Source organism: Crassostrea angulata, chromosome 2 (assembly GCF_025612915.1).
Source record: "Crassostrea angulata isolate pt1a10 chromosome 2, ASM2561291v2, whole genome shotgun sequence".
Lineage (NCBI taxonomy): Eukaryota > Metazoa > Mollusca > Bivalvia > Ostreida > Ostreidae > Magallana > Magallana angulata.
The window spans coordinates 58,700,405-58,725,864 of NC_069112.1; the positions used below are offsets into that span (position 1 = coordinate 58,700,405).

A 25,460-nucleotide genomic window follows, 5' to 3' on the forward strand; every position below is an offset into this window, starting at 1 on the left:
TGTAGTAAATTCGCCTCGCAAATGAATTTCTTAACGGCTTTCTATGGATTCGTAATGCCTGACCTCTTTATGTCCAGAATCTGAATAATTTAAACATCTCATAATTTTTCGTGATCGCTCACCTTCAAAAGAAATGCCAAATATATTTCAAAAATTTGATACAAGAAGTGCAAATATTTATAGGTAATTTTTCAAACAAAAAAAGGCAATTACATACCTGTTAGTTAAGTCAACTTCCTCATTTTAGTGTTCATCCACCTTTTCTGGTCATACACGTGCGCGTTTTAGTACCTCATTTTGAATTTTTTTCAGATTTCTAGTCTTAGTTATTGCCCAAGTCACAAGTTGAATTTTAAAATGTCGAAATCAAACAAGGAGTTCATGGGGATGCAAATAGTATTCAGAGTAGTTTAAAAGTATACGTACATGTTTATTAATTAGACACAATGTACCTGATTGAAGAGCTTTAGAGCAATCTTTATAATGTGTTATTCAGGTTTAAATTGTACTAGCTCTGGTAGAGAAGAATCAAAATGTTTACCAATTTCAAGTCCTATGATACAGAAAAAAAAATCATTAAAACGGTTAGTCATAGATTCAAAACATTTAATAATAACACCGCTTTTAGTTTGTAAATGTAAGCATGATGACGAACTCCGTTTCGATGGTAAAATTTCATAAATCTGCTGAGAGAAAAAACAAACAAAAACATCAAAGACACCAAATACACACCTCACAGCCTACTCAATATTCAGGGTCATGAACCCTGGGGAGCATTCATTATTGTCCCCAAGAGAGACAAGTCTTGAAAACGTGCATTAACCATAGTCCGTTTCTTAATCTTTTTAAAATAGATAAATTGAGAAAAGTTTTCAAAATATTTTAATTATAAATAATACATATAACAATGAGTAAAAGGCATGAAAGAAGTACATTTATTTATCAAATATAGTAGGCTGGTACATGTACCTGGTGAATATTAAATGTATATTGCTTGTAGGTACATGTATAAATCTACACAACTACATTCAATTAATACACTGTGTTATGTAAACTGAAAAAAAAATACACAGGTTGTAAGAGATCTTTCTTAAAATAAATTTTTCTTAAAATGAAAAATAAATTAATGAAATTGCATATATCATTCTAAAAAAAAATCATAATACTAATAGACACGAAGTTGAACATAATTAAAGTGATACATTAGATGGATAGGATATAATGTACAGCAATTTAAGATTTAGATGTCATTTTTCATATGAAAGGTAATTAAAACTCCATACCATTTAAACAATGAAAAGGTTGCAGAAGGCCTATTTGTATCTAGTTGAATATAATGAAAATAAATTAATGACCTTGTATACATCATTTTAAGAAAAAAAAAAGTAATAAACATGCTGTTCAAGAAACTAAAGTGATATTTTATAGGTATCAATAGGATATACTGTACAGCAATATTAATTATATATTAGATTTGTTTCCAAACATTCGAATAAAGGGAAAAAATCCTTTTATAACTTTTTAAGATTAAATAATATTCTTAAAAAATATTAATATTTGTATTTCATGGCTAAAACTGAATATTTTTTGTCAATTTCTTCTGTTCATGAACAAGACCTATACTTTTATCAGACACTTTTATATATATTATGTCCATTTCCCATTGTAACTAAGTATTTTTGTTCTGTTTGTATACAAAAGAGTATATTAAAGGGACTTAGACACAATTTGAGCTTTAAAATTCATTCAAATGTTGCTTTTTTCTATTAATAATATCATTTATGATCACATCGAATCAGTTTACCTTCTTTTCTATGAATCATTTTCTTAAAGAAATGGTAATTTCATACTTTATATTATTTGTAAACAAACATAAGACTCGAGCTTTGTTTACATAACAATAAATTCTTACCCCTGTATCTCTCTTATAACTTGACTTCTAACATTCAAATTATGGTCAATTATTCAAAATGTGCAAGTAAATCATTTTATGCATAAAGAAATTGAAAACAAAATTTTCATCTAAAATCGTGTCCAAGTCCCTTTAAAAAAAACTTGTATAAAATAGTAAGGCTAAATTCCAATTTAAAAAAAATAGCTGCTTCCAAAAATGTTACATGTATATGAATATGTTACATGTATATAAAACATATGTTAGATGGATGGGTAGGAAAAATACAAAATAAGTGCACTCGATAAAAAGTTTGCTGGTATTCATTACGTGAACACAATTCATCCAGTAACATTTAAAGTTATGCAACATAAATAAGAATGTTATGAATGATGTGTATAGAACAAATTCTTCTGTGGTTGGCTCCATAAATCTTGAAAAGATGGTGTGAGTTGGTAAAAAGGCAGAATAAGGTTCCATTCTAATCCCCATGCATTCCATTCAAGAAATATTCATTAATGTCATGGTCTGGAAACTAGAATAGAATAAACATAAAGTGTTAAGAGAATTATATGTAATTTTTGCAAACATTGTGCACTCATCAAATACTTACATGTATATATTCAATGAAGTTATTTAAGGAATGTGCAATTACTAACAATGTAATCTTTTCTAATATTGTACATACATGTATTAAATCATTTTGCCACTAATTTTAAACCCAGCTGACAGTTTCTTTTTGTTATATATACAACGTCAAAAGATAGTTGCATCATGTGCATGTACTTTCAGTAATTTTAAAAGCCATAAAAACATTTCAGTACTACAAAACATTTTAAATTTGTCAAATAATTTTACAAATGAAATATGTACTAATATACCAGTAAGTCACAAGTGATATATACTTTTTAAAGCAGTACAATGTATCACTTATATGACAACATCAGGAAACCTGGCTCAATCAATTCTGCACACACATGATAAATGTAATGAATGTGTAACTTCAATGGTGTAACTTCAAAGATATTTAAATATCCAGTGGACAGAAAGATATCAAATATATTGAACAAAGATCAAAGTCATAAACACTTATGTAACACTTATGTAACATATGATTGTCTGTATGAGTTTCAACTATCAACATTCTATGTACACCAAAATATGATCGCGTCAATAACAAAAACTAATCTGAAAAACATATTTCCAGCAAAAGAAATTCATGGGATTTCTGCAAATCCCATTTTCTCAGAGAGTGTAAAACACATCTCCTAAAGTTTATAATATTTTCAAACTCCTGGTATTCCTTTCAGAGGTTCCCACCCCTTAAAATACAAATAATCAAGCAGATTTGCAACAAGATGCCCATATAAACCTCTCCCTTTTACACAAGACATTGTAGCTATTTAGATGACCTTGCTTGGCTTTTAAGCAGCTTAAACCAAATATATCTACATATGGAAGGCAAGTTGTAAGTTTATTACATGACAAAGACGTACCTTCTGGGCTTCAGCAGACTTGACTGGATCATCAGCAATATCAAATTGACAATATTTTCTATATTCCTGATCTTCAGATCATCTGGAAGCCGCAGGTAAATCTGTAGATTAGAAGAAAAAAGATACACTAGCAATCATTACAAAACTAAATGCTGTCATTATCAAAACAATAGGGTGTGTCCTAGATTACACTTTTTTATGGGCACATGCAGTTTCTGAGACATGGACAAAACATTACCATAATAACAGCTATAACAACTCATTTAGTGGGAAATGACATAACTATAAAATTTGTTATGGCTTTTCATACTCTCTCTCTCTCTCTCTCCATGATCTCTCTCAACATCTTTGTCAGCAATATTTCTAGTGCAATGTGGCATTATTGAAATATATATATGGTTCATCAGGGTTGTCTCTAAAATTTGAAGAAGAAGGAAGAAATGAAAAAGTAGAAGGGGGGTCTGGAGGTCTTGCTTATAGCTGCATTGTGTTGAAATGAAATAATAGCCGGGTAATTAAGGCATTATAGGCGGGGGAATTTCTCGCCTCCCAGGTCTTAAAGACAACCCTGAGTTCATGGAAGCAAGGCAATCAATAACAATTACATGTACACTGTAATTACACTCTCTCTCTCTCTCTGAGTCTATCTCTCTCTCATACTCTCAATCGTATAATGTTATATTTACATAACAAATGCAGACCCTTGATTCATAAACACTCTCATCGTTAATAGATAAATAAGACATAAAGTTATTAAACAGTTTGAATAAGATACAGATATCAAAACCACATGTACAGTGTACATTGTACGTGTCGAGGAAATTCTGTATGGAAATGACTGAAAGCATGATTGACACAAACTCAATATTCTAGGAAAAACATGCAATATTTTTTCAACGTTTGCTACGTAACAATATGTGTAAAAACTGACTATAATACACCTGCATACACATTTCATACTAAAACATGTCTTTCAAGTCCCATTTCACCAACGACCATTAATTATCGACATTTTTGTAACATGTGTACTAGACTTAATGCATTGTAGGCTTTTAAAAGAGTTTTTGAATAGTTTAACAATGTAAGTAAGTATATTCTTACCGACGAATGACTACTCCTTAGCACGTTTTAGATTGTTGACAAAATCGAGGATTGCTGTTCAGACTGTTTCATGCTGAACAAAATTTAACGAGATAAGGCTAATCACCCCAAACTTCGACTTCACATTAATAAACAATTGTTCTTCAACTTTAAATAATTTAAAAGCTTGCCAATATAAGAAACAAAAACTTTTACTTACTTTTTCCATTTAAACTCCTCTCTCGATTTTCACGAGTATGAGACTGGTCTCGTTAAAATCCCGATATATACGAAGTTTTGACTTTCTCTGGTTTTTTCAGTCTTTCGTGAATATAAAAACCAGAAAGGTTCCGATTATGCTAATAAGGCTGTGAGGTGTGAAATATCCACTAGCTATAAATTAGAGAGGTCCGGGCACGAGCGCGGAAAATTTCATCTTAAATACTTTCTCATTTAATTGTCCATGTTGATCTTGGGGGGAATAAGAGCACTGATCTTTGTTCTCATAGAGTACTTTTGTACTTTTTGTTTCCTTTCCTTTGATGACAGCAAATGCTGTGAAAAAGATGCTGTAAAAAAATTATTAACATATGTTCATTCTAATGCATTCATCTTCGATGATGATTAATTACCTTTGTTTAAACATATTTTTTTGTTCTAGATTTAATCAAGATATTTTAAATTGCTCGTTAGCTCAACACTTTTATTATTATAATTATTTTATACATGTATGTATAGTTTAATTATAGCATAATTCTGTTGTTTTTTCTCATTAAAGGAGGTAGTGGACAACTCGTCTATATGAGTGTTGATCAAGGTTTATTATAATTAACATACTTTAACTGGTTTAGAAGTTTCAAATCTTAATATATTAAACGATAAATAAGCTTTTAAAATTGTTGGAACAGTAAACATTTTAAAATCCCAGATATATTCGAACTCATGACTTACAGGTCCGTAGTGAAACCATTGCTCTACGCTGGTAGATAACAAATTTGGGTAAGAACTTATTTATAAAATTATAATATCGATAAATATAATGTCACAATTTGAACCAGCTTAAAGACAAAACTTCCTCAGATTTAGCCAGATGTCCTAGAGAGAGTGAACAGATACATTTCAATGATGGTGTTCACTACGCCAGTATTTATGTTATGTTTATAAGTCGGGCTCGACATTCTATTATTCCCTTTTTGTGTATTGCTTATGTTCACCGCCTTTTTCTGAATAAACGTGTTGTGCTAATACTCCGGAGTTCGGTGTGTACTGATTGGCGTGGTGGCAGCGGTTTCGTCCTACGTCTCAGAGAAGAAAATAAAATCCTGCACCCGAGGAACTAAGAGGTGTTCTTATATAACTCTGTGAAGAATTCAACGCACAACGGTGAGGTAAATCATGACCACTGTTCGCGCGCCAAAACAATGGCCTCTCGGAAAAGACGAGACTATAAATACATTTCAAAATTGGAAGCAGAACATTTTATATACACTTTCCCTCGATCCAAACTTCGCCCCTTTCTTGGTAGGCAACTTCCAATGGCAAAAGAAATCAAAGAACGCTCCGTACCGCGGTTTTACCGACGATGGAGAAGATATGGCCGAACGAAAGCGAAAAACAAAAGAACAAAAAGCAACTTTGTTAGAACTAATGTTAGGGCAGATAGCAAATTACTGCCCATTAATCTCTAGAAATTCCATAGTGGATAAATCGACCTCAATGGAAGAAGTCTGGCAAAAAATACGATTGCATTACGGTTTTCAGTCCACCGGTGCACATTTTATTGACTTCACCAACATCAAGTTAGAACCAGGAGAGAAGCCAGAAGACTTGTACCAAAGGTTAGTGTCATTCGTGGAAGACAGTCTACTGAAGCATGGAGGTGGTATCTCCCATAACGGTGACCCTATTGATGAAGATGAAGAACTTACACCTACACTTGAAAATTTCATCGTACTAACGTGGCTGAGGCTTCTCCACTCCGACCTGCCAAGACTCGTTAAACAACGATACGGCACGGAACTACGATCACGAACTCTCACTTCCATCAAGCCTGAAATTTCACAAGCCTTACATTCATTATTGGAAGAAATTCACACCATGAATGATGCAAAAGTGATGAGATCGCAACTCCAACCGTTGACCAATTCTCCCAGACACCGACAACCACGTCAGGTACAACTTACCTCTCGTCCTTCGCTACCTAAGAAGTGCCCTCTGTGTAAGGAAGCAGGAAGACCAGATAACCACTTCCTCAGTAAATGTAAATTCCTTCCAGAACGCGATAGAAACTACCTTGCTAAGGCCAGACAAATCATAGGCTCTGATTCAGATGATGAAGAGGACCCCTCGTATCAAGAAGATCTACAGTCGACGGTTTGCTGTTCCCAACAAAAACCGACTCAAGCCTTTCGGGTACAGATCAGACAGTCCCCCTACTTGGACACATTTCATAAACACCACCATGTACGCCTAACCATAGATTCAGGTGCTACGGGCAATATGATACGTTTGTCTACCGCCGTGTTACTCGATGCGAAAATCCAAAGCACATCTCAGTCAGCTCACCAGGCTGACGGTTCCTCTCCATTGAACGTTGTTGGTGAAACTAGACTGTTCTTCACTAGAGATGATCACTCATTGTACTTTGAAGGCTTGGTTGTTGACAACCTTGACGTTGACATACTAGCTGGAATTCCATTCATGGAGCACAACGACATATCAGTACGCCCAGCCAAGCTACAACTCGTAATTGGTGGACAACATACTTACCCATATGGTTCAAACTCCGCATCAGCTTCACAACACTCGATCCGCCGTGCTATAACAGTGCGTGCTGCGTCTACCACCACCATATGGCCAGGAGAGTACATCGAAGTTAACGTTCCAAGCGATTTGGCTTTGCCTGACCAATGCTACGCCATCGAACCTCATCATCCTTCGCCAAATCTTAAAACTAGTGACAGTACTAAAATGTGGCCGTGTCCTGACATACTACACAGTGTTTCAAACAAAGTGAGGATTCCCAATCTCACTCCAGAACCACTTACAGTCAAGCGCCATGAACACCTTTGTCAGATCCGACCAGCCGTGATATCAGACAACATCACATCTGAAGTTGCCGAATCGTGCATTGGCTCCAAGAATAGTGAACAACAATTGCGCCCAAAGAAAACCCTGACAGCGAAGAACAGTGTACCTTACTCTTCTACAGTACAGTTGGACCCGCATAATGTTCTTACCAAAAATGACAGACAGGCGTTCCTTGACACTCTATCAGAATTTGACAATGTTTTTAGCCCGTCATTACCCGGTTACAACGGTAAAGCTGGACCGTTCCAAGCAACAGTTAACATGGGACCTGTATTACCTCCACAGCGCAAAGGAAGGCTTCCCCAATACTCGCGCAACCAACTCTCCGAACTCCAAGAACAATTCAATCTACTAGAGGAACAGGGCGTCTTTATACGTCCAGAGGAGATTGGAGTAACTGTAGAATATCTGAACCCATCATTCCTAGTCAAGAAACCAAATGGTGGATTTCGCTTGGTAACGGCCTTCGCAGATGTGGGTAGATACACAAAGCCACAACCATCCTTGATGCCCAATGTAGACGGTATTTTGCGACACATAGCCCAGTGGAAATACATTGCGGTATCAGATCTAACAAAATCCTTCTACCAAATCCCATTGTCCAAATCATCTATGAAGTACTGTGGTGTTGTGACACCGTTTCGAGGAGTGCGCGTGTATACCAGATCGGCCATGGGCATGCCTGGATCAGAGACCGCGCTCGAAGAATTAATGTGCCGCGTACTCGGAGACTTACTAGAGGAAGGCGTTGTTGTGAAACTAGCTGACGACTTGTACTGCGGTGGCAACTCACCTGAGGACCTCCTAAATAATTGGACAAGAGTCCTTGCCGCCCTTCAAAAATGCAATCTGAAACTGTCACCAACCAAAACCATCATAGCTCCAAAAACAACCAACATTCTCGGATGGGTATGGGAAATGGGCAAACTCAAAGCAAGCCCTCACAGGATAGCAACATTATCTAGTTGCTGCCCTCCTGAGAAAGTCTCTGGACTGAAGTCATTCATAGGTGCTGTGAAGGTTCTTAGTCGAGTCGTCCCTGGCTGTGCTTCTCTCATTGCCCCATTAGATGATGCGATCGCTGGACAGGATTCAACAAATAATGTCAGATGGACCGACGAATTACTAGCAAACTTCAAAACCGTACAAGACGCTGTTTCCTCCCATGAAACAATTCACCTACCACGCCCAAACGACATACTGTGGATTGTTACTGATGGTGCAGTTAAAAACCATGGAGTAGGTGCTACATTATATGCTACTAGAGATAACAAGCTACTTCTCTGTGGATTCTTCAGTGCGAAGCTCAGAGGAAGACAAGCCTCATGGATCCCCTGTGAAATAGAGGCACTTTCCATAGCCATTGCCGTAAAACACTTCAGTCCTTACATCATACAGTCCAGCAACAGAGTGTGCATTCTAACAGACAGCAAACCATGTGTCATGGCATTTGAAAAACTGTGTCGAGGTGAATTCTCTGTCAGTCCTCGAGTTTCCACATTTCTCTCCGTGATCAGTTCTATACGCCACGTGAAAGGTGCCGCAATCTTACCATCTGATTTGGAAGTCGTAATGCTCCGGACTGTGTCGAAGCAAACTGCCAACTATGCGCATTCATTCGGGAATCCGAAGATAGTGTGGTGCGCCAAACTTCCATCGATGAAGTCCTTAATGGTACCTCCAAGCTCCCTTTTACTGGACGATCCACTTGGCTAGCTATTCAAACTGAATGCCCAGACTTGCGTCGTGTTTGTGCTCACTTAAAGCAGGGTACCAGACCATCGAAGAAATTAAACAACATTCGCGACGTCAAACGATACCTTCAAGTAGCCACTATTGCACATGATGGCCTCCTTGTTGTAAAAAGAGACTCGCCATTTTCTCCTACACGTGACTGTATTATTGTCCCAAGAAACGTCCTACATGGCATATTAACTTCATTACACGTTCAGCTGAACCACCCATCGTGTCACCAGCTCCGCACAGTGGTAAACAGATATTTCTTTGCCTTGGACATGGATAAAGCTGTTGAAATAGTCTCCGAAAACTGCTTCCATTGTGCTGCTTTACGTAAAGCGACACACACAGCAACAGAACAGACAACATCAGAGCCCCAAGTCGCCATAGGCGTCTCATTTGCTGCGGATGTAATGCGACGAGAAAGGCAATTCATCTTAGTCCTGCGTGAATGCGTTACTTCATATACATCTGCCATCATTATCGACAACGAAAGAAAAGATTCTCTCCGAGATGGCCTCCTTCGTCTGTGCATTGAACTCCGCCCCCTAGATGGCCCAAATGCTGTCGTTCGTACAGACCCCGCACCAGGATTCCAGTCTCTTGTTGATGACCCTCTGCTCAGGAAGCATCGCATAATGATTGAAATTGGTCGCATCAAAAATAAAAACAAGAATCCTGTCGCAGAAAGAGCCATCCAAGAACTACAAGAAGAAATCCTTCGCCAGGATCCTATGCCAGGCTTCATAACGCCATTGCTATTGACTCTTTCCGTTGCCACGCTTAACTCTCGCATACGAAACCGTGGTCTCTCTGCACGAGAAATGTTGACCCAGAGGGATCAGTTCAGCAATATGCAGCTACCAATAAAGGACAGACAACTCATCGAACAACAGCATTCAAACCGCATTGAAAACCATGCACACAGTGAAGCCAGTAAAGCTCCTTTATCTGGGTTCAGACCAGAACCAGAAATCCATGTCGGGGATCTGGTGTACTTATACAGTGATCGCAACAAAACACAAGGACGCGATAGATACCTCGTGGTTTCTTGTGACCAATCATGGTGTAACGTGCGCAAGTTTAAGGGTAATCAGCTGAGAAAAGCATCTTATCGTGTAAGAAAGAATGAATGTTACAAGGTTCCTTGTGCCATCTCTTCAAGCCTCTATTCCGAACATCTTGCTAACATTGCGTCATACTCCTCAGAGGAAGAGGATGAAAATCTTCCACGGACTCCTGAAGAGCCCCAACCTCCCAGCCTTCCAGATATACCTGATGAGATACGCTTACCCCCAGAGGAGGATATCTACCCAGAAGTAAGGGACGACGGAGTCACTCCTGATCTTCATTCTGACAACCACACTCCTGATGTACTTGATCAGCACACTCTCTCACAAACTCTCCCACATGTCGCTACCAAAGCAGTACCATCTCGTCCAGTCAGACAGAAAACCTTACCCTCATATTTACAGGACTATGAACTTTACTAGTTTTTTTGTATCAGTTTTTTTTTGTAAGGGGCAGAATAATCCCCTATGGTTTGAAGGTAGTCTACCTTATGATAACCATTTATCTCTATGTCAAAAAAAAAAAAAAAAAGAGATCACGCTAGTATTTATGTTATGTTTATAAGTCGGGCTCGACATTCTATTATTCCCTTTTTGTGTATTGCTTATGTTCACCGCCTTTTTCTGAATAAACGTGTTGTGCTAATACTCCGGAGTTCGGTGTGTACTGATTGGCGCTATCTGTTGGTTTACACCGTCCTCTCCATTCATTCACATGAGATTGCCCCTCGTGACCAACTCTTCATTTGTGTAAAAAACAGACATCAGGTATCGAGCAATGGCCGTTCAGATTCCCTTCTTTCCAGCTAACCTGATTTCATTTGGAAAAACAAAAACACCACTGTTTGGCATAAGCTTCATCATCTGGTTACAAAAAAACCAGAGAGATTATTTCTATGCATATTATAATGAGTTTATCACCTTTTTTAATTTAGCATTACATTTATTTTTTAACATGAGTAGAGCAAGAATGTGAAATTAACCAAAAAAAAAATTACAACTCTCTTTCAGCCAAATCTTTTGGAATGAAACCAGCTCTGTAAAGGCCATTCTTTTGCGTTTACCATTTTCCTTCAAGAAACTAATATACAATATAATTGGAATTTAGAAATCTTCATTGACAAATGCGTTGTAACATATCAATGATTTCTACTGGTGATTTGATATCGAGGGTGTGATCTAAGTTTAAAAACAAGCATAATTAATTTTAAATCTTTTTTAAATTGTTAATTGAATGTTATGAAAATGAAAAGTTCACAATATTTTAAAATTTTGTATTTCATAATTTCATACCTGCAGTGTCGTGGATGTGTTGGAGTTCAACGAAACTCTTCCCATATAGACATCCACTGTAAAACATATGGTAGTTACATCATTTTGGCTGGTAACATTATTGACGTGAGACTCCCACATTTTGACGTCCACTGACCCTGTTTGGTCTGATAAGGTAATGATTCTTCGTTTTGATGTTTTATTCTCCATAAAGTTTGTAATCTAAGAGCAAAAACAAATTCAATATCAACTAAAGTTTAACATTAATTTTTATAATGGTTCGTTTTGGGAGTTTAACTATTATTGATTTTTGAAGTACTACTGATAGCGCAATGTAAAATTGTGTCAAATATACAAAGTGTTGTATTTGTCAACTTGTCTGCACTAATAATAAATTTGATACAGAAAAGGATGATAAAAAAGTGTGTTTTCAAGTAGATTGTTTTCTTTATTCATTTATGTTCTGAATATCAATGGAAACAAATCTTGTTGAGATTTCAATTATTATTAACCTCCATTACAAACATTTATTATGAAACTAATTTGCAACAGTTGGGTAAATGAAGAATTTGTTGTTGGCAGTGGAAGCCATTATGCAATATTATACTCTGAATATTGCGATACATTGCAATATATTACAAATATATAAAGTTTTATTTTTCTATAAATAAATCAATGTGATCAAAATCATGGTTTTCTGTTAGTTTGTAACATTTGTAATTAGGATCTAATGTGTATGTGGTCAGATATATCCATATCAGCATAAAGCCAATCCATACATGACCATAGTGCTGCTGGATGATACACCTTGGCATGAACATTCAAATATGAGGTTCCACCTGATGACTTCACTTTGTTGTAACATACTTTCGATATAACAATGTTAGTTTTAATCACTCTGTCCTTGTGTTAAACCCCTGTCACACCGGAGCTGCGTCCTCACGGCGATCCCGCTGCGTCCTTAAATAATGTAAAACGCCAAGGTACACCCAGTAGAGTCTCCTACAGCGCCGTAACAACGCAACGGCATCTACGTTACCATTGAGTCATTAACATTTGGAACCCAGGAAAAGTTATCGTTCTTAGCATTGGTGTCACTGTGCAACTTACTTCCGTAGCTTCTACTTGGAACGTTTCAAAATATCGTGGTCGCGATTGACAAATGTTTACTAACAAGTTGCTGTCTTTTCAAAAAGGACTACAATACGTGGACCATTCGCATGTGTTTCCAACGAAAACGTGAAAGTCTTCAGATTATCAAAGATTCCGCCGACTCTAGCCCTCTGCTTTTAACCACTAAATTTGTACGTTGTATTACGTATACATTTATGCATAACCCTGACTTTTTATCTCAGAATTTAAAGGATTCATACTTCTAAAATAATTATGATCTATCTATGAATGAAGTTTGCATGTATAGTATCAGGCATTCGGTGAATTCTACAATTTGCGCACACATTACGATTCGCACTACTTTGTTAACTATGCAGTGACAGCTTTGTGTAAATTAAAAATGTCATATTTTGATGCATTTTTCTTGGGATTTAAACTTTTATACAGTGACATAATTATTCTATCATACTTAAATGGTTAAAAAATTTAATCGGGAAGTTCTCTAGCCTCGCCTACTATAAAAGTAAAGTCAAGTTACATGTGTAATCGGAAAAGAACAAAACACTGCAAATTATGCTATTTGATGCATGTTGTAGTTTCGGCATAACATTAAATTATTTCATAATACTGATAGTTCATATCACATGAACTTTACAATTACAGCGCCTTTAAACTTACCGATCCCGATTCAGACAAACGTGTGCTAGCCTGGTTCCCTGAGCTACCCATTACGCACAGGAACCAGTCTAGCTCATGCGCAGGCTGAATTTTCCCCATAGCATCCGGTTTAACCTCGCTTATATATTTTCTGCGTGGACCTCAGGGTCCACGCAGTTGGATAGATTACGGTTCAGCGTGCTAATTTATATCAGTTTTCAGATAGAAGGATATGTGTGGAAGTGAGAAAAATAGATAACACCAAAGGTATAGCGATTTTTAGATGGGGTCACGTGACCCCGTCTATTGGTTTACTGTCAGCCGAAGTCTCAAACCGGAAGGCACGCGTAGAACACATGAATTGAGTCTACGCGTAAGAAAATAGTGCTGAAAGTTTTCAGGCATTTCAGTAAATAAGTATTACAAGAACACGCATTAAATATTTTTAAGTCCTCAGTGTATAAACAAAATTTTATTTATAAAAAAACAAATAGTTTTATTGATCAAAGTATTCTTGCTCGGGTTCAAATGTGGATTGAGGTACGTAACTGAATGAACAGCGCCGTTGACGATTCAGTTGGTGTACGAGCTCGTTAATCAATAGAAGAGGTTGATGGTGGAATCGAAATTAAAGTTCCCAAACGCAATGTGCCATTTTTGAAAAGTTGTGAATTTTATTTTGACAATCTTTCACCTTTAGTGGTGATCGCTAGTTTTTCGTCCATTAAATAATCACTTTTTTCAGTTTTTGTGAAAATTTTAATCTGATTGAAAGAGACGAGAGAAACTGCTTGCATTATAAAAAGCCCTTTGCGTTGAACATTTTCTGGCCATGTGACACTGATACATTTTGTCTACGAGAATTTAATCATAACTGTTTCAGTTTTTGGAAAAATTGAATACTGTTAATCAGAACTCATTTCTCGATTGCAATGTTTATCATGAAAGCAAGATCAAAGAAATGTATGACATTTAATTAAAACAGCCATGTGGTGTTGACATAGTATTGTGTGATTTTTACAGAAAAATGTGTAAAATTTACAGATTAAAGCGTGAATTTTACAGATTAAAGTGTAGAATTTACAGATTAAAGTGTGAATTTTACACTTTACAGTGTGAATTTTAAACTTAAAAGGGTGAATTATACAGATTAAAGTGTAAATTTTACAGATTTAAGTGTAAAATTTACATATTAAAGTGTAAATTTTACATATTAAAGTGTGAATTTTACACTTTAAAGTGTGAAATTTACAAATCTGTCAAGCAGGATTGTATCACCACATCATTAGATGTGAAGCTACAATGTTTAGTGATTGCAAAGACTATTTGTCCACAATTCTATCTCTGCCACTAAAAGGAGATGGCGTTTTCGGAAAGCAGTTTGATGATAAACTTAAAGCGAAAACAGTCTAAACCTGCTAAGTAAACCTGCTAAGTAGAGAGGAACTTTTTTTCAGCAGACCAATATTAAGAGCAAAAATTCACTTACTATTTGGAACATCAGCCGAAACGACAAAGAAATGCATCTACAGACTACAGTTATGGTTCAGGAAACAGGTATTCCCAGACAAGCATACCCTGTACGTTAAAAGAACGAAGAATTTTCGCAACTCAAAATTAAATCAATGATTTAGAAATACTATTAATGTGGTAAAGCACTAACAACTGGCAGTTCATTTCTGCAATTTATATTAACCTTTCCATAAGGATGCTTTGTGTCAAATTTGGTTGTAATTAACCAAGTGGTTTTAGCGAAGAAATTCAACAATTCAAAATGTGAAAACGTTTACAACATTGCCCACGAAAGTTATCAACATTGCCACCCACCAATACAAGGATTAACTTGCTAAGGGTTGCCATCTGAAGAGTATCTTCAGGAAATCTACTAAAGTTACGATGCACGCTTATGTCATACCCATAAATTGGGCTAAAATTTCCATTTCATTTTCATTTTTAGGTGATACAACTTAGAAAGAGGTGCAATATTGTTTTCCTAAAATGGTTGGGGTTATTTTGTCCGGATACTCAGCTCCACACTCATATGAGTACTTTCTGATTGAAGCACTGCAGCTGATGAAATGAACATTCTTTGGAACAGCATACACATAAAGGTTTTCAGGGATAATCTCCACGCTCGTCCTTGTTTTCATTTACAAATCTAAGATGCTTCTTGTTGCGAAGATGGCATAACCTGGATGGAACACAAAACTATTGCAGGTTAAATCCAAATATTGGCGGTACCAACTGCAGCTGGGTGGAATGCTGCATACAGGCAGAAGGAGTGCCTTGATTAAGGAAACAAAAAGTGACCACAGTAAGGCTGGATGCAGCAACCTTTTGATTACAAGCCTTAAACCTACATTCTCTAAATTATATACTCCAGTAGCTCATGTAATGTAAAAAAGAGGCATCTTCACTACAGTTCTTCGTATCATTCTATATTTTATATAAACATTTTCACAATACGGAGCCCAGTATAGCGCCCGTGGTCACAATTGAAATAATATAGAATCTACATTAATTTAGAATGGTTTCATTGTAATATAACAAATTGAAGCGTTGAAGTTCTTAAGGAAATTTGAGAAAAAAAACATATTTTAAAAATAATTTATATGTTAAAATTTGAACCGTCTTGGGAAACGCATTAATTTGCATTATTAACCTTTATATGTTAAAATTTGAACCGTCTTGGGAAACGCACTAATTTGCATTATAAACCTTTTTAACACGTATTTGTAGTTTTAAGTCTACAAAATTGGCAGAGAATATGGCTAAACATTCTGGGAATTCCCTTCCAGATAAAACACTTAGGCCAATGTAGCCAGGTTTTTTTTATTCAGGTTTGTGGATATGATTGTGGCAGGTTTTTGTCTTCACGATATATGGCAGTCTCTGATGACCTCAGAGTCCCTAAAATAAGAATAATGTATATCTCCATATATAAAAACTCAATTTCAAATATAGGTAAAGAAGATGGGTGAATAAGGCGTGTAAACTGCCCATATGAGGAAAGATAAGATACTATAAAATTAAAATATGAACAAATCTCATAATTTCTTTCTCAATTATTAAAAACAATGTATATTTACCATAACATCGATTTATAACCTTTAAATATGTTAAATATTTAGAGTAGGTTGATTTAAACTGGCGTATGCGTGTCAAAACCTCCAAATAGTGTCATTTTTAGAACTTCAATGCCTTTTCTTTTATAGGGTGGGTCTGGGCTCCATATTTTTGTCATAGTCTATATGAGGTTTAAAGGAAATCAAACCGATTTCAATCAACAAAAACATGGAGAGAGAGAGAGAGATGACCCACTATACTTTAAAAATGTCATTTTGTATCCCAACAATTGAACGTTTTAGAGAAATACTACAAGTCCGTAAATTTGTGGTTGAAGTTCCATTTAGTATTTAACAGTGAAGCTTGTTGTGACTGAAATGGCTCAGTGGTTAGAGCACCAGACATTGGGTAACATTATAGATTTAGGGTTTTTAGGTTGTGGGTTCGATACCTCCAAAACTTTAGAATTTTTTTTTCTTATCGTTGTTTAAAATATTCAAAACTGAATATAGTTAGAAATCGTGCTTTTGTAAACTTGTAAATTAACATCGTATAGTATATTTGGTTGGAATTAAAATTAATTTGAAATTGTTTTTTACGACAAAACCAAATGGGCATTTGTTCCCCCATTTTCTTTTTATGCTGGGCTGTGCGTGCGTTCCGCGACCCATTGATACATTAAAATTTTAGTTTATTTACATGTATATGCAGAAAAAAACCAATCAAATTAACTTGAGTTTTAATTTCAAAACTACTCTAGTTTTAATTTGAAATTTTATGATATATATTTAAATGTACAGTATGTATACCTAAAACCATCTAAAATGACCAAAACGCGTAGTTCACGAACTTTATGGACAATATTTGTATACCTTTTAGATGCAACACTGCACGTACTGCTAAATTTACATGGGTTTGCACCAACAAGTTCTTTTATTATACCCCCCGCAAACGAAGTTCTGGGGGGGGGGGGTATATAGGAATCACCTTGTCTGTCTGTCCGTCCGTCTGTCTGTGCAATCGTGTCCGGTCCATATCTTTCTTATGGAGAAACATTGGTTGCTTATGACCTAAGGGTGTGTCATGACCTTGACCCAAGGTCATTCGGGCAAGGTCAAGGTCACTGGCAGAAAAAAAAAACAAAATTCGTATCCAGTCCATATCTTATGGAGAATTATTGGAAGTTCTTACTTCACACAAATATTGCTTTTGACCTAAGGGTGTGTCATGACCTTGACCCAAGGTCATTTTGGCAAGGTCAAGGGCAGAAAAGATACAACATTCGTGTCCGGTCCATATCTTTCTTATGGAGAAGCATTGAATGTTCTAACTTCACACAAATGTTGCTTAGGATCGAAGGGTGTGTAATGACCTTGACCCAAGGTAATTTGGGCAAGGTCAAGGTCACTGGCAGAAAAAGTTCAAAATTCGTGTCCGGTCATTATCTTTCTTATGGATAAGCATTGAATGGTCTAACCTCACACAAATATTGCTTATGACCAACAGTTTTAAAAGAATAGAGCAGTTGTTATTCATAGAAAATGGACGGTGAAATAGATTCATCCAATATTTTCTATAATTGGAAAAATACACGCATTATGATTTTTTATCACAGGGGGGGGGGGTATCAATTACTCACAGTACCTCTAGTTTGTCTCTAAAATGCATCGAAATGATTATACGTGCTTCATTAGAATGACAGATGTGGTTGAAGTAACACCATTTACTTTGTACTTTGCCAAATTTCTTAGATGTTGTTTTCCATGATTTCGGGGCATCTTTTAAGTTACTCTACACTTCGTTTAAGGTCTTTAAATTCTTGTTCTGTTATATAACACATGGCAAAAATGAACAACTTTTTAAAGACAACGGTTTTTCAGTACAGGTGATGAAATTGAGCCCTCCCCCCCCCCTTTTCATTTATATTTTTTTCATTCCATAATCCATAATATCTTTAAATTAACTAAGACTGCATAAATCAATTTTCAACTTTAATTTTAAACACATAAAATACTCAGTTCACTCAAATATATGATTTTATAGCCTATAATTCTACAGCCTTAAAAATGAAAAAAATGTAAAAATGTTATAATGGAAAAAAAGGAACAGTTTCTTATAGTTTATTTATTGATTGGCATTTATATGCTTAAAAATGGCTTTAAGCTATTTCTTAAAAGCGGGGGCAGTCGGATCAAGATCTTTTTCTCAGTAGAACAGCTCCTCGGATTCAGGTGCCTCAGTTTCTTGGAAATCCTCTAACATTACATGTACATTACAAGACATTTATGTAATTTCAATCTAATGTTACAAATTGATTGCAATTTTGTGTATTTTTAAATGCAAACTAACAAAAATAGGCCGGAATCTGGACATTTCTGCCAGCAGTCTCCTGTGTACAGAGCTCGTTGTCGTCTGTTATTTAATATTATTTATTATTTACCCATAAAGAACTGGCAAAAATAATCCTAATCCGATCATAATACGGACTACATCTTTCTGTTATGAGACATATAGATATTCATATTTGTAGTAAAATTGAAGTAAAAAAAAATTTAAAAGTATGATTCCGACAATTAATGTGTTCATATCTCAGTGTTATCAAAATGCCGAACAATTAATTGAACACGATATTGATCGGAATAGATTTTATTTAAAGTTCCTTGACAGCTCGCGGGGTAAACAACGTGAAAGTTTGTGATTATTTTAAATTCAGAACAGTAAAATATAATTCATAAAAGACATATCTACAATCATGCATAAAATAGCTTCAAGATTTATCAGCGAAAACGAACTAAACACTACGAAAAAAAAAACATCGAACAAAACAATCTTCAAATTACCGTTCATGTGCATCTGTCATCAGACGTCCAACAGTGTAGATAGGACGAGGTATATGAAGAAATCGGAGATAATGATTGAAGAATCGAGATAGAGATCAACATCAAAATGAAGCATGCATTAGTTATTTGGATCAAGAGGAAGATATACAAACAAATACCCATTCAAAAACAAGCTGCATCTTCTACTTATATTTCTTCTACATTTACATCTTTAAAAAATTCTCCAACACATCCTGTGTTCTCTAATAACATAACACATATCATATATGAAAAAACTAGTTACACTTGTGTGTCTTAATTTTCGATTACCTTTAACTGGTATTACCTTACCAGTTCACCGATACGAAGTCGAAGGTAGCTTATGCTGTATCTTTCAGTATTTCAAGGGATTTCATTAAAATATTTTCAACATCTGAAAGTTAAAAGTATCGACACCATTAAGTTCACACCTATCGAATGGATTTTGATACAAAGCTAGCAAGGGACAGTTTCAGATAAAGTAATCGTCAATATTTTTGTAAATTTGAGAGTTGCTGTACTTGAAGGCTTATGAGCGTTTCTAAAATTCATGAAATGATTTTTAATAATTATCAATAGTTAAAAGGGGTGTCTCTTGTTGAAATTGATATGCAATATGTAGGCCCTTTATGTTAGGTGCATGAGAATCAGACGTAAAATGCGAAACCTGCAGCTATGATTGTTTACACAGTGAAATTGCATGTTACAGACGGGAGGTAATATAACACGAAAGGTAGGTGGATGGGGCATTGTAAACTATACACCGGTAAGTTTTTGACTTGTGATTGTGCAACATGCACACGGTACGGAAGGTCAACCCTTTGCATGGAATTAGCTGGGGGAGGTCTAAAAAGATGAAATATCATGAAAAATTTGCAAATATGAAAGCCACTATTGATCATTTTCTCAAGGTTTGGTAGCGGTCCTGGGGGCGAGGGTGGTGGAGAGACTGGCAACGGTGGCGGAGGTGCCGTGGAGGAGCGGAAAACCGCTGAGTTGGACCAAACACATGCTCTTCTTGATTGGCGATGCTCTCAAAACGCAAATCGGCTCACTCACGTCCAAAACATTCCATCTGTTGGTCTTAACCTCAATCACTCTACGAATTAAGGGAATGTCAGTATGGCATCTGGTCACATGGCCCACACTGACCGAAACAGATTTCATCTTTAATAATTCCAACAGAATCTAGCAAACGAATGAGAGCTGGACGGAAGTGCGCTGCAATTTATCAACTCGGTACCTAAATGGCCGCTGTTGCCTAGTTTTGGCAGCTAGATATGACGTCATTTTCAGTTATGACGTCAGAATTTTGTACTTGAATCCGCGCTAAGCTTTAAGCTAGGCTCTTCTAGCCAGGCTACCATGACAAACGGGGTTCGTTTTGATCCTAAGAGATATGTTCCTCAGTTGCAATCTAGACTGTCTGTCACTAACTGTAATAAAAGTTTGTGTCTTTCATAGATGATATTACATCTCAGACTACGCCAGGCGGATGATCTTTGTTTTTCAGCCAAATGTACATCTTCACAATCAGTGGTATCTCCTACAGGTAAATTGTTTTCTTTCAAAATTATGACAGTTTCTGATAGAGAGAAGTGGAACAGATGATCCATCAGTCCAGAAACTGTCTGAACCCCGCAGTTGAGAAATAAAAGAAGAAACTGCATTTCTAAATTCAAGAGAGTTAACAAGAATCTCGGATGTTTTTCTGAAGAGAGCTGACAAATATGAAATGATCTTTTTAAATATTGCCTTGATCCAGTCTTTACCGGCCAGATGCTGTACCTAATGAATCTTTTATCCATAACCTCCTTGTGCTGCTTTGATAAAAGAGCTACCTAATTAAGCAAATCAAGAGTTGAAAACAAATCGGGCAACAATTATTTCATAGAACAGTTGTTGGGGTTCTGTAAGCTAACATTTTCAGCTCATGAGTTTCTGAAAAATATACTTCACACAAATTAATTTTTCAGCAATAAGATGCAGATTTTCAGAAACAGTAGATGAAGTTTCAAATGAATATTCATGAGGTAAAAGTTTACTAAAATAAGCTTAAGCTTAAAATACTTACAGTTAAGGCAGGGCCAGATGGTCTAATGGCTGGCACTGTTCTGGGTGGAGATACCCACTGCCTCCTAGGAGGTTGTGTGGGGAGTAGACAAAAGCGAATTTCAGGGCCACCCCTCCAAAAAGGCATGGCCCTCCCGGCAACATTCCTCACTCTCCCAAAAAAAGGACCCCGGTCCGCTGCTGGTTGTAGGGGGGAAAGGGGGATACCGATGGAGGTGGGGAAGGAGTCACACTTTCAGGCTGGGGTCGTTGCTCCTCTGAAATTTCCTGCTTTCTCCTCTCGATCATATTGATCATTTCCTCTAGGTTTGGTAGTGTTCCTGGGGTGCGAGGGTGGTGGAGAGACTGGCAACGGTGGCGGAGGTGCCGTGGAGGGAGCGGAGAACCGCTGAGTTTGACCCAGCACATGCTCTTCTTGATTGGCGCTGCTCTCAAAACGCAAATCGGCTCACTTACGTCCAAAACATTCCATCTGTAGGTCTTAACCTCAATCACTCTACGAATTACCATGACAAACCGGTTTAAGCAATGCTAACTTCATATAGAGTCTCATAGAGTGCAAAACATTTATTCGTTTTTTTAAATGGCAGAAATAAAAAAAAACAAAGGCACCGCTAAGCGGAGCATCCCCTCGCGTCATGAGTTATTATGTAATAAGACTGCTACCCCAAGAGGGGGAAAAACCCTGCTCCTGGGTCAGTCGGGTACGGGGGTGACTACCAATTATTCCTAATTGTTGATTAGTAGTCAGCAAAAATAAATGAAGTCAACAAAGATCTAAGTTTTAAATTGATAACAAATTTATTTGCAAAAGATGAATGTAGATGAGAAACTGGTACCTCCAGTTGAACAAATCAATGAAAAATATGTTTGAAAATGACCAAATTTTACCATGATATATTACAAATTTCACTTTAAAGTTTAAATAAGAAACATGAAAAAATACCTACACGTTTTTATTATAATTTATATCGGGCTCGAAATTCAAAATATTAAAATAAACTATGGCGCCTAGTCTGTAGAAGATAAACTTTTGAGTGAAAAGAGTTAGTTTTTATTGAACAGTGCCTTATCAAAATTTATACCGAAGTCGGTATAAAGTGCTTCGAACGGGAAGATGAGCTTACCCGAGAAGTAGGCTGCTATAAGTAGTGGACGCAAGGCGAGCAGTCCGCCAAACTACTCGAAACACGCCTTTATATAGTGTGAGTACACAAAAGAAACGATCAGCCAACCATGAAATGTTACCATACCCCTTACTGGATAAAATTACAGGTGATAAACCTATCAGGTAAACCCTAGTGAACTACGTTTTGAAATAGGGACCAATATGGCTGACAGGTATAAACAGAATAGCACTTTAACCGTAATGTAAGTGTAAAATAGCTTCTTACAAGAATTGAAGTTACTATTTAAGTATCTTATATTGAATTATCCCTAGCTTAGTTAATTGTTTATGCAATTTATGATTTTTTGATAAAATAAACATATGGTTTAGGATGAGTTTTATCACATTCCTCACCCCTTAAGACAAAAACATATATATTTATTTTGTCAAAACAAAACATAATGTAAAACTCATAATAAAAATCAATGAGCAATTCATCGTAATAGCACTAAATGTTCTTATTTCTTTTTTCAAGGACAGCCTCAAACGTTGTGCATTGCCATTTACATCGAACACCATCACTTCATCACGATTCACAGTTGCGTTTGTTCTGGTAGCCCTTTCTTCATCAAACAGGGGATTTCTCTCACACTCCTCTAGCAATCTTTTCCTCTTTTTTTTCTCTTCTCTCTTTCTTGACCTTTCCTCTGTCTGTCATTTTCCTCGGAAGGGGTGTGTCTCCAGGTGAAATACAGGAACGGTTCTGTACCATGATGTTTACCAATAGACCGTCCACATTATTCTCTCGATGAGTGGCGCTTATGTGTTTTCTGGCTGATGCTTTTCTAAAACATTTCTTGCACGATTTGCATTTGGCTAACTTTCTCTTCTCCTTGTGGATATCTACCCAGTGGTCAAGGAGTTGGCCGTATCTCCTGAAGTGAGTACTGTTTGGACACTCCTCCACTGGACATGTCATCCCAAGGGAATAATTGACGTTGCTCCTCCTCAATAGTCTTCAATTCACTTTGGAATTCATTCTAGTCAAATTCAAACTCCATGGCTAAAAATAATATAGATAATCAAATATAAATGCCTTAAAACAATCTAATTTATATTTGATTCCTATTTTTAATATTGATAAAATCTCTTTATTTACAACATATAAATATCTAAAGTTTATTGGGGTTTAAAATTTTATTTTTCCGGAAATTTTTATTCCGCGTTCTGGGTTTAACGTAGTGAAATTAAGTCGTACCAAAAATAATTCGATTTTTGTTTAGTCGTACTTTGACACTTTCAGAATATTTTTGTCAAATCGTTCTTTAAATTGTTAAGGGTTTTGTTAGTTCGTTCTTAAAATCATTCGCAAGTCGTACCAAGATTTATTCCATTTTTTTTTTAAATTTTGAATTAGTTACTCTTGTATTTGGTTTAAGAACTCTGCCTTTTACAGGGACATCTAGTTTTACTCTCGACATGAACGGAAGACCCACTCGTTGCTTTGCAACTAGCTTTGCTCTAGTTATACTTTTTTTCCTACCGATTTTGTGCAGACGATTTCTCGGAGATTGCTGAGTCGATTTCGCTCAAATTTTCAATATAAACGTGTTTTTATCTAAAGCTTATCAATTATTTTAAATTTTGAAAATACACTTCCGGTCAGAAGTTATCGTGCGTTTACGATTTTAAAAAGTCAATTTTGTCTGCCAGGTTTCTCAAAAACGAGTAAGGATATAGGGCTGAAATTTTCAGAGATGATAGATCTACCGTTTTTCTGGTGCACCTCGGTCAAGAGAATGTCCGCCGTCACTTCCGTGACGGCGGACATTCCATTTTTTTTTATTCCATTCCGTGAACTTTCGTGAACTTTTTATACTTTTGAATGAACATCGTTTGAACCTTGAGGTATTTATTCATATTCAGTACCGTATATTACACAGTACAGTACAGTATATTAAGCAAAGTGTGAATCAATGATATCTTAAAACTGAGTGTAATCAAGGATTACAAATGAAATTTGTTTAACATATAAATCTTATGGTGTACATTGTGAATGATGATTAGTTTTCTCTTTGACACATTCTGCTGCTCCACTCTTTGTTTGGTAAGTGATAAGGAGACTCTGAACTTCCCTTTGAAACAATCATGAATAAAAGGACAGGGTGTTTTAATATCTCTGGCTGGTATATATTCGTACGAAGTGGTCAAAAGATGCAATGCACAGCCAAGGGAACTTTCTTCCTCTCTCAAGTCTTCTTGAGATTTCTGAACCCTTGCAAATGTGAACACTCCATCAATTTCTACTGCACCCTTGAATACACCATAGCATGACTCCTAAAAAGAAAAATAACACAGTTTATTGTAGAAATAGATATGTACACAAAAGATTGCATCCTCGATATGTCATATATGCCCATCATTAGCTTGACGTAAATGGCAAATACTGTATATCCAGTTTTCACTTTTTCCGCATTCATTTTTAGATCGCAAAATATGCAACACACAGGAATATTACCCGTATTGATTGCTGCAGGAAGATTTTAAATAGCAAACAATGATTGGTGCAAATTTTAAATAGTTACACATTTTTCCAATTTTAGCTAATTTTATGACTTTTGTGACACACAAAAAATTAACCCTGGATTTACGGTAATGTACCTGAAGATTTACAAAGGAAATCACATTATGCACTTTCTTGTACCATTTAGATGAATAATTATTTTTTCATTCTGCTTGGTTGGTGAATTTTATTAAATGTGCATTTTATGACATATGACCTCAGTACTTACACCACTGCTGTTAAGGCCGCAGGCAACAGTTTGCGAGCCGGTCTGACAGATCAACTGTTGCCCGAGACACAGTCAACAACTGTTTTGTTATACCCCTTCTAATCAATAACACGTTTTCGCGGAATGTGACGTCACCGGTCGACAGTCTTTGCTAATT

General features: G+C 36.2%; 1 long non-coding RNA gene across 1 annotated transcript; it reads right to left on the reverse strand.

Annotated features, from left to right (window-relative positions):
- Positions 1 to 2,192: 2,192 nt before the first annotated feature.
- On the reverse strand, positions 2,193 to 4,740 carry LOC128173726 (uncharacterized). The gene is made up of 3 exons (XR_008242550.1): positions 4,489 to 4,740; positions 3,388 to 3,488; positions 2,193 to 2,426 (listed from the first exon to the last, which is right to left on the reverse strand). It is a non-coding gene; the product is annotated as an uncharacterized LOC128173726 (long non-coding RNA).
- Positions 4,741 to 25,460: the final 20,720 nt, after the last annotated feature.